The following is a 12,669-nucleotide window of genomic DNA, read 5'->3' on the forward strand; positions in this document are numbered from 1 at the left end:
CGGACATCACTTCTCTGACATCTGGCTTATCAGGACTACCCTGCGTCTCCCTGCAGCCAGCAGCAGCACCACACAGCCCAGCCCGGGAGACGGTTCTCTCTCCAAGGGTGATCTCAAGCCTGCTCGGCTGCGATGACAAACATGACAGCACCCCAGCACCTCATCCCCACCCCCACCCCGCGCCGCCAGCCTCGCGCGGCACAACGGCCCCAACGGGCGAGCGCGAGCCCCCGCCCCGCTGCAGCCGGCAGGCCGGCCCCGCGCCTCCTGATTGGCTATCGGTGATGTCATCGCGCGCACATACGGGCATTGCCCGCCGCCCCCCGGGGGGCCGCGCACCTTTCCCCTCCCCACCCGCGATGCGGCCAATCGCCGAGCGGAGCGGCGCCCGCGCGCTGCGGCTCCGCGGGAGCCCACCGCCCCCGCGGGATTGGCAGCGGAGAGGGCCAATCGGTAGGAGGCACCCGCCGCCCGGGTCACGCCCATTTCGAGCGGCAGCGGCCGGGGCAGGAGAGGCCGCGCGACTGGCGGCGCTGGGAGCCAATGGCCTGCAGGCAAAACGCGCCGGGAGGGAAAGGCGGCGGCGGCGGGGGGAGGGCGGCGGGGAGGGGCGAGGCGCTCACTGACAGCCGCTTCCGTCAGCCCTACCCAGGCTGCGAGGCCGGGGGAAAAAGAGCGGAGAAAGGCAGGCTCGGTGCGCGGTGCCTTGATTGACAAGAAGGGCAGCCAGTCGTTAACGAAACAGGGGCGCGGTACCCAATCAGGGAAAGCTCCTCGCCGGGGGCTGGCGGGTGAGCGGCGAACGGATCGGCCAATGGCAGCGCGGCAGGGTAGCGCGAGCGGGGCGGGAGGCCAATGGCCGCCCGGGGAGGGCGGGCCGGGCTGAACGACGGCCGCGTCAGCCAATAGGAAGGGCCGGAGGCGGGCCGGGTGCCGGGCCCCTCCCGCGGCTCCGTGACGTGGGCGGAGGGGAGGGCGGGCCCGGCGGCGGCCTTCGGGACGGGGGCTCCCAACATGTCGGCGCTGCTGGCGGCGCTCGGAGTGCGCGAGCGGGCGGCGACCGCGGCCGGCGGCGGCCAGCGCAGGGCGGCCCAGGCCTGAGGCCTAGCCGGGCTCCCCCGAGCGGACCTAAGGCGGGTCGGGCCCTAGCCGGGCCGCCCGGCGCCCGAACGCCGGGGGACGCCGGCGCTCCTTCACCGACAGGTAGCGGGGTCGTGGCCTGCCGCGGGGTCGTGGCTTCGCCGGGCGGGCGAAGGGAGGGGGGGCGGAGGTGCTCGGGAGCGGGCGTTGCGGAACGGGAGGGCCCTGCGCGCGGCGGGGGGGGCGGCCTGCTCGCGTGGGGCCGGCGGGCGGGCAGGGCCTGCTGCGCGCCTGCCTCGGGCAGCGGGGAGGTACCGCGCAGGCCCGGCCTCCGCCTCGCCGTGCCGAGCTCGGGGCCGCGCCGCCGCCGCCGCCGGCCTCCCGGGGGAGGCGAGCCCCGAGCGGAGGCCCGCGGGCCGGGTGCTGCTCTTAGGCCCGGTCCCGCGAAGGTAACGCGGGGAGCCGAGCGGAGCGGGGAAAGGGCGGGAGGGGCGGGCGAGCCGGACCCGCGCACGTGCATTGGCTGCGCCCGGGGGAGTGGCGGGGCCGCGGCCGGTGTCTGCCCGGGGGCGGTAGTGCGGGCCTCGGGTCGGAACGGGCAGCTGGCGTTGGGCCCGGGAGCCGCGAGGAGCGGGGGCTGCGCGGAGGAGCTGCCGGCACACCTCCAGGGGCAGCGCTGCTGCGAGGGTGGTGGGGAAGGGGAAGAAGTTGGAAATCCTCCTGTTGTGGCTGGGAGGTCGAGGGGTTTGGGGCCGCCGTGTATGGATGTGGGTATGGCTTAGCTGCACGTTATGGCTAGGCGGAGAGTGGGAGTCATTCTGATGGACTGGAGGCAGCTGTGTGTGGGGTAGGCTGAGGGGCATGTTTATAGCTGTGTTTATACTTGGGAGATACAGATGGTGGGTGAAACCACACGTGTTTAGGAACAGTGGTATGTGAAGGCTTATAAATCTAGCGGCGATAGGTGGACAGTCCTGTGTAGGGTGTGAGAGGTAAAGGGATAAGTTGTGTGTCCTCTGAACACTGTGGGGGAGGGCAACTTCGGGTGGTAAGCTGATGCACGGGTTCCAGGCACAGATACAACAGGTTCCTACAGAGTTCTGAACCTGTTTCCTTTGGGGGCTGGTGTGGTAAGCCACAGTGTGTCGGACCTTCATGTGTATTACAAGCTGGTATGTGGACAGGTAGACACGCATGGTCCTAACTGCATGCAAGTTGGTTTGCCTGTTGCATGTAGTGAGGGCTTCGGAACGTTTGGCTGTCAGCAGCTGGGTGAGCCCTGCTTCTGGTGTGGCGAGGCAGGCTGGGACAGCGAGCAGCATGGTCTCTGTCCTGGGAACATGTCAGGAGCTGTGAGTTGCTGTCATACCTGTAGTGACATGGAAGACCTGGATACTGCATGTTGAAGCTCTGGAATCCAAAGTGGAAATCCTGTGGTAGTTGCTATGCGTTGAGGACACTGTGGTGCTGTTTGGAAAAGAGCCTACGCGTGTGCTAGTAGAGACTGTGGAAACACGGGGACCTGTATTTGTGATAAGAGTCAGGCAGTACATGTTTCTGTCTGTGAGGGCATCAGTGCACTCTTCTTGTGGGTAAATTATTTGGGATTACTGTAGATTTTGAGGACTTGAGGGGATTTGGCCATATACTTAAAAGTAGAAATGAAAATCAGAGTTTCTGCAAGGTTTTGTGTAGGAAAGAGGGGTTTTGGGTGAATTGGTGGGGATTGTGCTTCTACAGAGTGAAGGTTATGTTAGGCATTGCGCACGTGTGTGTATCAGGGGAATGCTATTGGTACAAAAGGGAAACTGGAATTTTCCTGTTGCTGAGTTAGTTGGAACTGTAGTCTGTGTGGAGAGAGAGGCAGGCTTTTATTACTGTGAATGTGAAAAGCTGAAATGGCGGGGGGACATTGAGCAAACTGGGTTGGAGTTCCAGCTATGTCCTGGGCAGGTAGCAGGTGGTGGGTGGTCCTGCCTCCCTCAGTGTGCAGAGGAGCACAATATAGTTGTGACAGCCAGTGGAAACTAAAAGAAATGAATGACGATGAGTTGGTATTGCAGGGTTAAGGGAGTCTACCAAATGGTCACAAGGTTTCTCTTCAAGAAACTTTTTTTTTTTCTCCTGCTTTATTTTGTTCTGTTTGTCTCCGTAGGTAAATTGTCCATTAGCTTAGTGTAAACTTTTGCTGAAACAAACACTAGTAACAGTCTTGGCAGATGAGCTGCTAACTAAAAGCACTGTGATACAGACAAGCTCCATGCACGTGGACTGAGGCTAGACTGTGCTTCTGCGTTACATAAACCTTTATACTTTCGTTGACTTTGTGTCAAAGGTAATGGCTCTAAGGTTGTTTGGAGAAGGCTTAGTGCCTAAACATTTGAGGGCCTCAGATCTGTGAAATGAGGATTTACAGTGGGAAGTTGTTTGGCTTGGGTGGAAATAGAGAAAAATTGCATTTGTGTATCCCATGTTCTGTAGGTTTGTAGTAGTATGAATTATTGTTTACACGGCACATCATCTTGTGTTCTGTACAGATGTTTGAAGGAGGTTGTGTTATGGGATATGTGGTTTAATTATGGTGCGTAGCATCAATATATGGGGATTCTTAATTAACACTGTATGGAAAGGGCTGTATGCAGTGTGAGGCTGACAGCTGGAGGCCTTGCATGTTTAAAGGGTGCGGTTGGAAGTCTTGGAGGAATTTTGGGTGTTAGTAGGTCGGGGACACTTGTATTGGCTGCAAAGAGCAAAAGAGAAAGGAAGGAGGTCGGTGTCTGACTTTTTTTTTTGAAGGGCAAAGTGATGAAAGCCATGTGTAGAATCTAGTTTATTTTTATTGCAATAGCTGTGAGGTGGTCAAGTAAAAAGGCAGAAGGTGGAGAAAAGTCTCACTTGTAGTTGCCATGGATTATCCAGGGTGTTTCCTCATCATTGGTGTGGAATTACCTCTGGATGCTGGTTCATGTAGATGTTTCAAAGGTGATTGCTAGTATGTGCTTCTGACTTGTTTTATTAAGCTTGAGACCACACCTTACATAAATATAAACCCATCACGATTTAAGTTAAAGCTTGTGGAATCAGTGTGTGGAATAAGCTGCTGGATGTAAAGGACTGCTATTCTCAGGGAGGGTGATGGAGTGTAGTTAATATTTCTTAAATATTAACTCGCTGCTTTTTTTCTTTTACTCTGTCCCCTGTTGTACTAATACACTTCTAATATTTGATTTAAAAATAAAAAACGCAACAGTATTTGAAACTTGTATTAGAATCGTGAGTATCACTTTGTGGATCACTTTTCATCCTCTTTCAATTTGAAAATTCAGATTTACTGTATGGTAGCATCGTGGTTCATCTTTATATTAGGAATGCATAGACATGTCACATAGGTCTGTTGCTGGCTTAGCACATTGTAAATAGCTGCTCTTTTTCAGTCAGCACTGGGAAATAACTAGCTGCTGATTTTTATGAGCACAGTGTTCCCCACATCAATGAGGAGGCCTTGGCAGAACAATCCAAGCTCTAGACTCAGAGTGTGAATTGTGGAGAGTGATTAACAAGTCGTCATATTTCTGTGTCTATTTTTTTTCCTCTAATGTTGACCATCTCTATCACCTTGTATGCTCTAATTTTTATCTATACTTTTTTCTACCACGTTGTTGAACAATCTCTGAGTTCACTGCTGCACTCCAGTTTGTCTTTGCCTCTCTGAAGATAAAGATGCATCCATCAGATCTGGGGCATTTGGGCAGCCCAAGTGCTTTGATCTGAATATTGATTTTTCTCAGCAAATTGGAGGGAAGCAATACTGCTTTCTTGAAAAGCTGTTGAAGTTCTTGCAACCTATGCTATTTTCATGTTTTTCACCTTAGTTCTGTGCTTCAGTTATTTATGTTTGATTATCTGCAAGATTTGGCTTCCATATGTACAGGGTGTGAACTGTCACATTTTCATCCTGTTTTAATTGCTTGAGGTGTGATGTGAGAGATGTTTTATGAAACTTCAGGAGTGGTTTAGCTCTGGATTTCAGTCTATCTAGTATGCATGTAATCTTCAGGGAGTTTAACTGCAATATGTGGACGAGGCATTACAGGTTCTTAATTCAAAAAAAGGAAGTATCTACTAACATCAGACTATAAAAGTGTGGAGAAAGGGAATTGTTTGTATGGACAGTGAAAAACAGATCCTTGATGCAAGAGCATGGATGCTGTGTTTCCAAAAACAACCCAAATTGTTTTCCTATAATAGACAGCCTTGCAAACTCCTTAGCTATTTGCCTAATGTCTTTCAGGCTCAGGCAGATATTCAGCATGGGAGTCAAACTAGCATTGAGTCAAACAAGCTAAAATTTGGCAAATCTGTCTAAGATTGATTGCTTCTAGTGTGGGAGTTTCAACCATGCGTGTAAGTGTTGTGAGTTGAAGAGGTATGGGACCTACAGCGTTTGTGGAATGTACCCGAGCAGTACCATGTGCTAATGCCAAACATAAATTCTTAAGAATTAATTATTGTTGCCAAGAAATCTAGTCTGAGAAGTTTTGTGTGAGCTGGAAATTACCTCTTGCAGTTTAGTACTAATCTTCATTTCTTGAGCTGTTATTGGTATGGCGAAACATAAGGGTTGCTAATGAGTGTAGTTTAAGTTAGTCTTGGAAGAATTTACAGTGGGAGACAAGGCAGAAGGATGTTTTTAGTGTAGGTATTGATAAAAGCCTCCATCCTGCAGCCATTTCTACAAGTTGAGGTAGGTTTTCAGGCCCAGGTACTGTTCTATTATGAAAAACAAATTGCCCCCTACTGCTCCCCTATGCACTGTTACTTTCTCAGTAATATTCATTCAGCTCATGATTTTATGATGTTACTATATCACTGTCTGATGGTGTAGGTTCTCAGCTTTTTTGATGGAAAATAATCTTTTCACTGAGCTTTCTTTCATGTGAATGATGTACCCAGGTGCTGAAATCTATTCCTGGGAGACTTAACCAGAATTCAGCTCAGGAAAATAGCCTATTCACTTAAGGATGTTTCAGACCAGGCTATTGGAGAGCTTGAGATGGCTCTTCGGTGTGTTTGGTAATGACAAGTTAATGACCACGAACTTCCTATTAGGTAACAGAGGAAAGCAGCAGTCTGTCTTGGTGGTTTCCAGGGGATTAGTGTATGTTAAGACAAAATATCACCTTCAGTATTTTGGTAACCCCAGTGCAGGAAGTTGACCTTTACTGAATGTAGGGCAAATGTGGTTCTGCGTTGTTAGAATGTAACATTTCATCAAGTAGGTAAAGAAATATGATGATTATTTCTTTAGTAGAAGAGGTAATGTTTTATTGTTATTTCTTTGATCGTCGTGTGTGGTTCATACAACATTGCTTTGGCCTGTTCTCACCAGTTCTCCTGTCTTACCAAAGCCAGCTATTGTTTATAACTCACGACCTTCTATTTAAAATCTTGTGTGGCAGAAGAAACGTTGGTGACTAGAGAGAAACATCTTAAATGATAGAAGTTATCTGTAAAAAATTGATAATTGATCTAAGCGGGAAACTGTAATAAATAGCAATTATGATAATCTTTTAATATACACAAATATTAATGCACACTCATCGGCTTATTCTGAAACCAGGGCAACTTTTTTTGGGGGGCAATTGTGTTGTTTAAAATGCTGGACAAGTAATATAAAGCGTTATGGACATGTGCTTTGTTCCCTACCCTGAGCTCGAGTGGAGCCACTGATGTGGGTTATTGAATTGTGTTTTCAGCGTTTCTTACAAGGTTGTATATTACAGTAGATGTAGGTGATGCATGGAATGTGTAGATTTTGAGGTTTTTAGGTTTAATAGGAGAACTTTGCTAGGTGTATTCCACGAGCTTTTGATGGCCATAACTGCAAGGGAGTGGAGGCAAGAGTGGATGAATGCTGAAACACTTGTGCTAAGGTTACTGCAGAAGAAAGGCTCAAATCCTCAGTGCAGCTGCCTTAGGCCTAATGTGTTGGTGGCTCAGGACAAGTTAAGGGTGCTTGAAGGTCTCTTAGATGAATGGGCAATATCTGCCATATTGCTTGTATTTATATCATCAAGCAGTATGCTGTAATTGAAGGTGATCTGTAGAGTGAAATGGTAAGTTATGTGGACCTGGTATATGTAGTATACCATATATGTAGTTTGTGTGATTGTATTTTAGACTAGTTGTAGTCTGGTTTTGAGTACTCCCCAAATACTGCTGGGTATCAGGCGTTCTTCAGGAGTTTTAGTCGAGGTAAATGTCAGAGATGTCCAGATCATGTGCTTGGAAACTACTCAGAGGGTGCAAACTAAAGCACAGCAAATGGGATGACTCAGATTTCCTTGAAAGTGCACTACTGGTCCAAATGAAAATGCTAATGCAGATGTTCTGATTGAGTCTTGAAGCGTGTTAGAGTGCTGCGGAGGGTGTTGAGCAGTGCGTAGGTCTACATCCTCCATTCTTGTGCCTCTTGAGTGCTGTTGTCAGGCCTGGATGCTCTCTAAGTAAGGCATTTTATCTATCTTGAAAGGAATCTGAATCTTTGTTCCCAAATTATTGTCCATAGAGCTGAGATTTAGTGTTAAAATTACTAGTATTAAAACAGCAATACTGGAAAGCAGTTCTTTTGTGGCTTTACTTCAGTTAATCAAGAATGAAATGAGTGTCTGTGAAGCTTGGCTTCCTGTGGCTTGGTGTCTTGTGGTTGGATTTTTTCTGAGTGTAATATTGCAAGTCAGCTCTGAAAGAATTTTTGTGTGTTTGGGGCACGTGTAATATATGTATCCTGCACAGCAAGGTGCTATGGGTAACAAAGCTGAGCTCCTGCAATACTTGTTCTCAAGAGGCACTAGTTTGGATGGAATGTCTCCACTTGATCCAGCTATTTATTACCACAGAACTCACAGAACATGATTATTTGTTGAAGTATTTACTCTTGTGTTAACTTATGAATTGTGGTGAGTTTGTGCAAACTGCTGAGGGAAAGGGAACTAGAGCTTGGCTTTCTGTGGTTGTATTTGATCTTTTCATGGTAACTCTTGCTTTATCTAAAGCCTTTTTATATTTAGCAATGATTTGTATTTCTTCGTGAGAGTTAAAAATTGCTTTATTCTCTCCCTCCAATGTTTCAGGTTACCTATGTAGAGGTAGGAAATGGTGCTCCTAACAGTGGCAACTTTTCTAAAATCTCTTCTCTACAGGACAGATACAGTTATTGAGGGCACCCAACATACATATTAACTGGGGCCCCAAATGGATGGATATAAATTTTCCCAGATATATATTTTAGTCTTTTGTAACAATTTCTATTAAACTGGAGACTAGTAATATCCCCTGGTGAGTAAAGTAGTTTTGGGCTGTGAATGAGGTTTTTTAAAATGAGCAGTGTATTGATGCCTAGGGTACTGCTAGTTTGGATTTTGAGGGTGGTAGATGAGTATTTAGAAGGGACTTTGATTTGTGATTGCTCTTGTGACCTTGGAAAGCTGCTGAAACTCTAATGTGCTTTGAAACTTGTCAGATGAGTACTACTGTACTTGGGTGATGTTATGTTTCTTTGTCTTCACATTATAGGCATGAACTTTGTTTCAATTTTTTCTTTTCTCTAAAAATGTTTTTTTGATGTGTTTTTTATTTTTTTGAAGAAACAAAACCATCTTTGTGTTACTGATGATGATGGTAAAATATCCCATACTTGGTGTGGGTTTGTCACCATTTTCTGGTTCCCTTACTGATGGCTTAGGGTGGTGGAAACACTTGAGGTCTGAGTTAATGTCTAATTATTTTACTCAGAGGGATACTTTGTCTAAAACATAGCACTTGTTTGTGGGTGAAACTAGACAAATAGTATTCCTGTATATAACCAAAATACACGTGTTCTTGTGAAAGCAATAGCTAGAACTAATACTGTTTTTTGGTGAAGTTAATTTCAGAAATCCCCTACAAGTGTACCATAATTGAATTGCTGTTAAAGAGGACGTAAAGATTCATTGCCATGAAGATGCTTTAATAGGAACATTGGCTCGCTTTGTGAGACATCTTCCATCCAACCCTTCTTTTGGATGTCTCTTACAACGTAAAGAAACTGAAGGCAATTTAAGTAGTACAGAAATGAGAATTTCACAGTATTTGATAGAGTCAAATGGCTTTTCTGCAGGCAAATCTGAGAGCTCGTCGGTTTTTGAGGAATGGTAAAAGCTATAGTGTAATGTTTTCTTTCTGAAGTAATAATTTAACTTGTGTGTTAGACAGAAAAAATGAAGCGTTGTTAAAACTTTGCCGTAGTAATGACTTTTTTTTCCCCTACATTTATATCATAGTGAAACAATATAATTCATTTGACTTCTGTTTTCTGTTTGGTATGCCTCATGCTGAACCATATCAATGCTTTGATATGTGGGGTCTTGTTTGGCTTTAGATTTTTAGTTTTGTTTTTCGCTATGTAAAAGTGATGCAGGCAACTCCTGGGTTGAATGCCAGTATCTAGTTTGTAACTGAATCCAACAGGATGACTTCTAAGTTAAACAAACCTCACCATCTGTAGGCCAGAAAAGGGCAACTCTGAAATACTTAATGATCTCAAAATAGTAGTTGTTGTTAACCATAACCATTTACTATTACTATGTGTTTTTGACCACTCTTCCAGTATATATATGCTTGTTTGTTTTTTAAAGAAAGAAGAAATGGTGTTAACTTAGAATATCTTGAGTTTTGCAGGAGAAGGGATAAGGTTAGAGATTGTCAAAACGTCTTCTGATGACTTTTTTCTGACGTTCATTGAAGTGAGGCTTACTTAAGGAGTCAGAGGGGAAGGAATGAAATTGCAGTGTTGTTTAAGATTCCTGAAATAAAATTGTGCTATTGTTGTCCATGACAGGGAAAAGAATTTACCATGCTTAGAAAAATGTAATCGGAGAAGTGTTCTGAAACTGTATTTTTGAAAATCTGTATTAATTTATTCCTGGAAAATACTGTCCTTCAAAAGTACTTTATATTCACAGCTGGTTTTGACTCTAATTTTTTTCCATATTTCTGTATACATGCAGGGGAAGGTAGGGCTCCATCTAGAAAGAGTGCTGGTCAGTTACTGCTTGACTTTTTTCTTCCCCCACTAATGTTAATTGTTCTGTTCAGGGTTAACAGACAAATGTTTTGTGTAAGCAGTGGCATGAGATAGTAATTCCAGAACTGAAATAACACTTTTTTTGAGAGAGATTGAGATTTGCTCAGATATGAAACCTGGTTATGTTCTCAGTTCCACAGAGAAGAGGGAACTAATGTGGAAGATGTCTTAATATTTCTTAACATATTGTCCCTTTTCCATCAGTCTTGTTTGTTGGTTTATCAGGAGTCTGGTTAAAACAGAAGACTTGCATAGAAAACAGATGTGACAGCTCAGGTCTGTCATGGATTGTCTTATTTCTTGAAGTAATGGTCCTAGTATGCTCTATTGGAATCTCTATTGTCCTTCTCTGCTACTTTCCTTTTTAATGGTCACCCTAAGCTGTTATAGTACATAAGGAGTCAGTGAACTTGGGCCACCTTTGAGCAAGCTTTCTTCTGCCCTGTAGTTTTTGCTCCAGCCTTAGAACTGTCGATTGATTCCACTTGTTTATCGTTTCCTTCCCTAGTGTCAAAGCATGATGCTGTTGCCAAGGGGGAGAAATTATGCCAAGCAGGAGAGGTATTGAAAAAGCAATAGGTACTTTTAGTGCAGAAATAAATGAAACTGCTTTCCAAAGAAACATAAGTTTACTGAAAACTTCTGCTAATGTAGAGGATTCTTGGGTAGGCAGAGCACTATCCATTGAGAAGTATTCTTCATTAACACCTTAACCCTGGGCTGTGTTGTACGCCTGTCTTTTCATCATGTGAAGGACTTTTACTGTCAGATAGACAAGATTTTATTACCAAGTTTTGGTGCTTACTGGAGTTATTTGCTTTGTGGAGGTGCTGTGAGTCTTTAATACCAGCGTGGGTAAAAACTAGCAAGTGGAAGTTGACTGCTGACTTGTGCACTGCTGCTTTGAGGAGCTGCTTTGTATTTAGTTTTCATTCTCTCTCCTTATCATTGTCAATGTGGTTTCTTTGAGCTCCTTTTTTTTTTTTTCCCCATTGTATTCCTTATTGAAAAGGGATTGGGAGTGGGGCTGGAAGCTTCAATCTGTGCTGCTTTTTTCCGAAGTTTTTCACCTTGAATAGTGTTTAAAAACAAACATAAACCCAAGTCCTGCAGGTAGAGAAAAACTTAATACGGGATGAAATCTCTTCTTATTTTGTATGTGAGGTGTTGTGGAACTGATGGACTTAAATCTCCTTTTGAGGAAGCAAAAATTCTTAGAAGGTCTTTTGGAGACCAAAGGAATGTACTTGGATTGAACTGCGGTGTTCAGAGGAAAAAAAGGCTGAAATTATCTCTTGCCTCTTTTTCATTAAATGGGAAAAAGCAATCAAGCTTGTTTGATTGCACTGCACAAGTGTAGTGCTTTTGAAATGCTATGGACAAGACATAAGTAAACCCAGCATGATTAGAGAAATAGCTTGTATGTAATTCAATCAAATCTGTCTTATTTATTATGAGTTTCTTGTAGTTCTGAAGGTTTTGTTACCTTAGTGGCAGTGTGGGGCATTAGAGATGTCAGCTCTCTTGTCAGGTGGGCAGTTATTACTACTTTGCAGCTGCTTAAAACAGTGGCTGTAAAATTTTGGAAGCTTATCCATTACTCGGCTTAATTTTCTTTCAGTTGAGCTTGTTGAAGCAGCTTGCTACATGAGGATGTGAAAGCAGCTGCTAGAGCAAAGGTTGGAGTAGAAGAGTAAAGGAAGCAGGAGCACTGTCAATTTGGCCTAGCCAGCTTGTTGCGAGGCTGCACCTTGAGATATTTCAGAGGAGTTTCTCAAGGTATACTTAGAACACTGCCTAAGTACAATGGTTTGGATACTGTTCAATACCTGCTAATCTGTTTTACCAGTGGAAGCTGTAAATTTGATTGAAGTGTCACTGCTGATGCATTCTTGACAATTCAAAGTAGTGTCCACTGCCACGTGGCTATCACTCTGATCTGCTGAAGTGAAGAAGTCCAGATAGAAAACAGTGTCAGGTTGTATCATTCTTTTCAAAGATGAGTTGAAATTTAATTTTAACTAAGAATGTGAAGAAAAGGCAGTACTGGAAATCATGTCAACTGTGACAGTGTTAGCAGCGTCACCAGCTGTATTGTAATCCTGAAGTATAAGAACTTGCCATTAATATTTAATGTTAAAACCTCTATTATAACTAAATTATGAATGCTCTTCTGGATTTTCCCCAAATGCATAGTGTGCTGCAGCTGATGACATGACTTCTTTCGTGGTGGTCATTCCTGTTTAATTAAATATCAGCGCTTGCTGACGAGCATATCTTTATTCCATAAGCGCGTGAGAACACAGCAGGAACCAAAACTTTACATAGCAGAGACCATGGTGAGGGGTTCCACAAAAAAGTTCCCAAGGGAGTTGAGCTGTTTTTCCCTGTCTTATGTCATGTTTGCAAATTTCCCTGGGGGATAAGAGAATTGCCTCTGCTCATCCACTGTGGCAGTGGTATTG

At 45.0% G+C, this 12,669-nt stretch overlaps 1 protein-coding gene across 9 annotated transcripts in view; it reads left to right on the top strand.

Moving 5' to 3' along the window:
• The first annotated feature begins 350 nt into the window (after nt 1–350).
• Nucleotides 351–12,669, top strand: part of PPM1B (protein phosphatase, Mg2+/Mn2+ dependent 1B) — a 56,057-nt gene continuing 43,738 nt past the window's right edge. For 4 of the 9 annotated variants that reach the window (XM_090135163.1, XM_090135158.1, XM_031594742.2 and 1 more), the window contains exon 1: nt 971–1,203. The gene's annotated coding sequence lies outside the window, so the exon portion shown is untranslated. The other 5 variants (XM_090135161.1, XM_090135160.1, XM_031594770.2 and 2 more) reach the window with 4 other exon arrangements.

The sequence above is a fragment of the Phasianus colchicus genome, chromosome 2 (genome assembly GCF_987193195.1).
Source record: "Phasianus colchicus chromosome 2, bPhaCol1.hap1.1, whole genome shotgun sequence".
NCBI lineage: Eukaryota > Metazoa > Chordata > Aves > Galliformes > Phasianidae > Phasianus > Phasianus colchicus.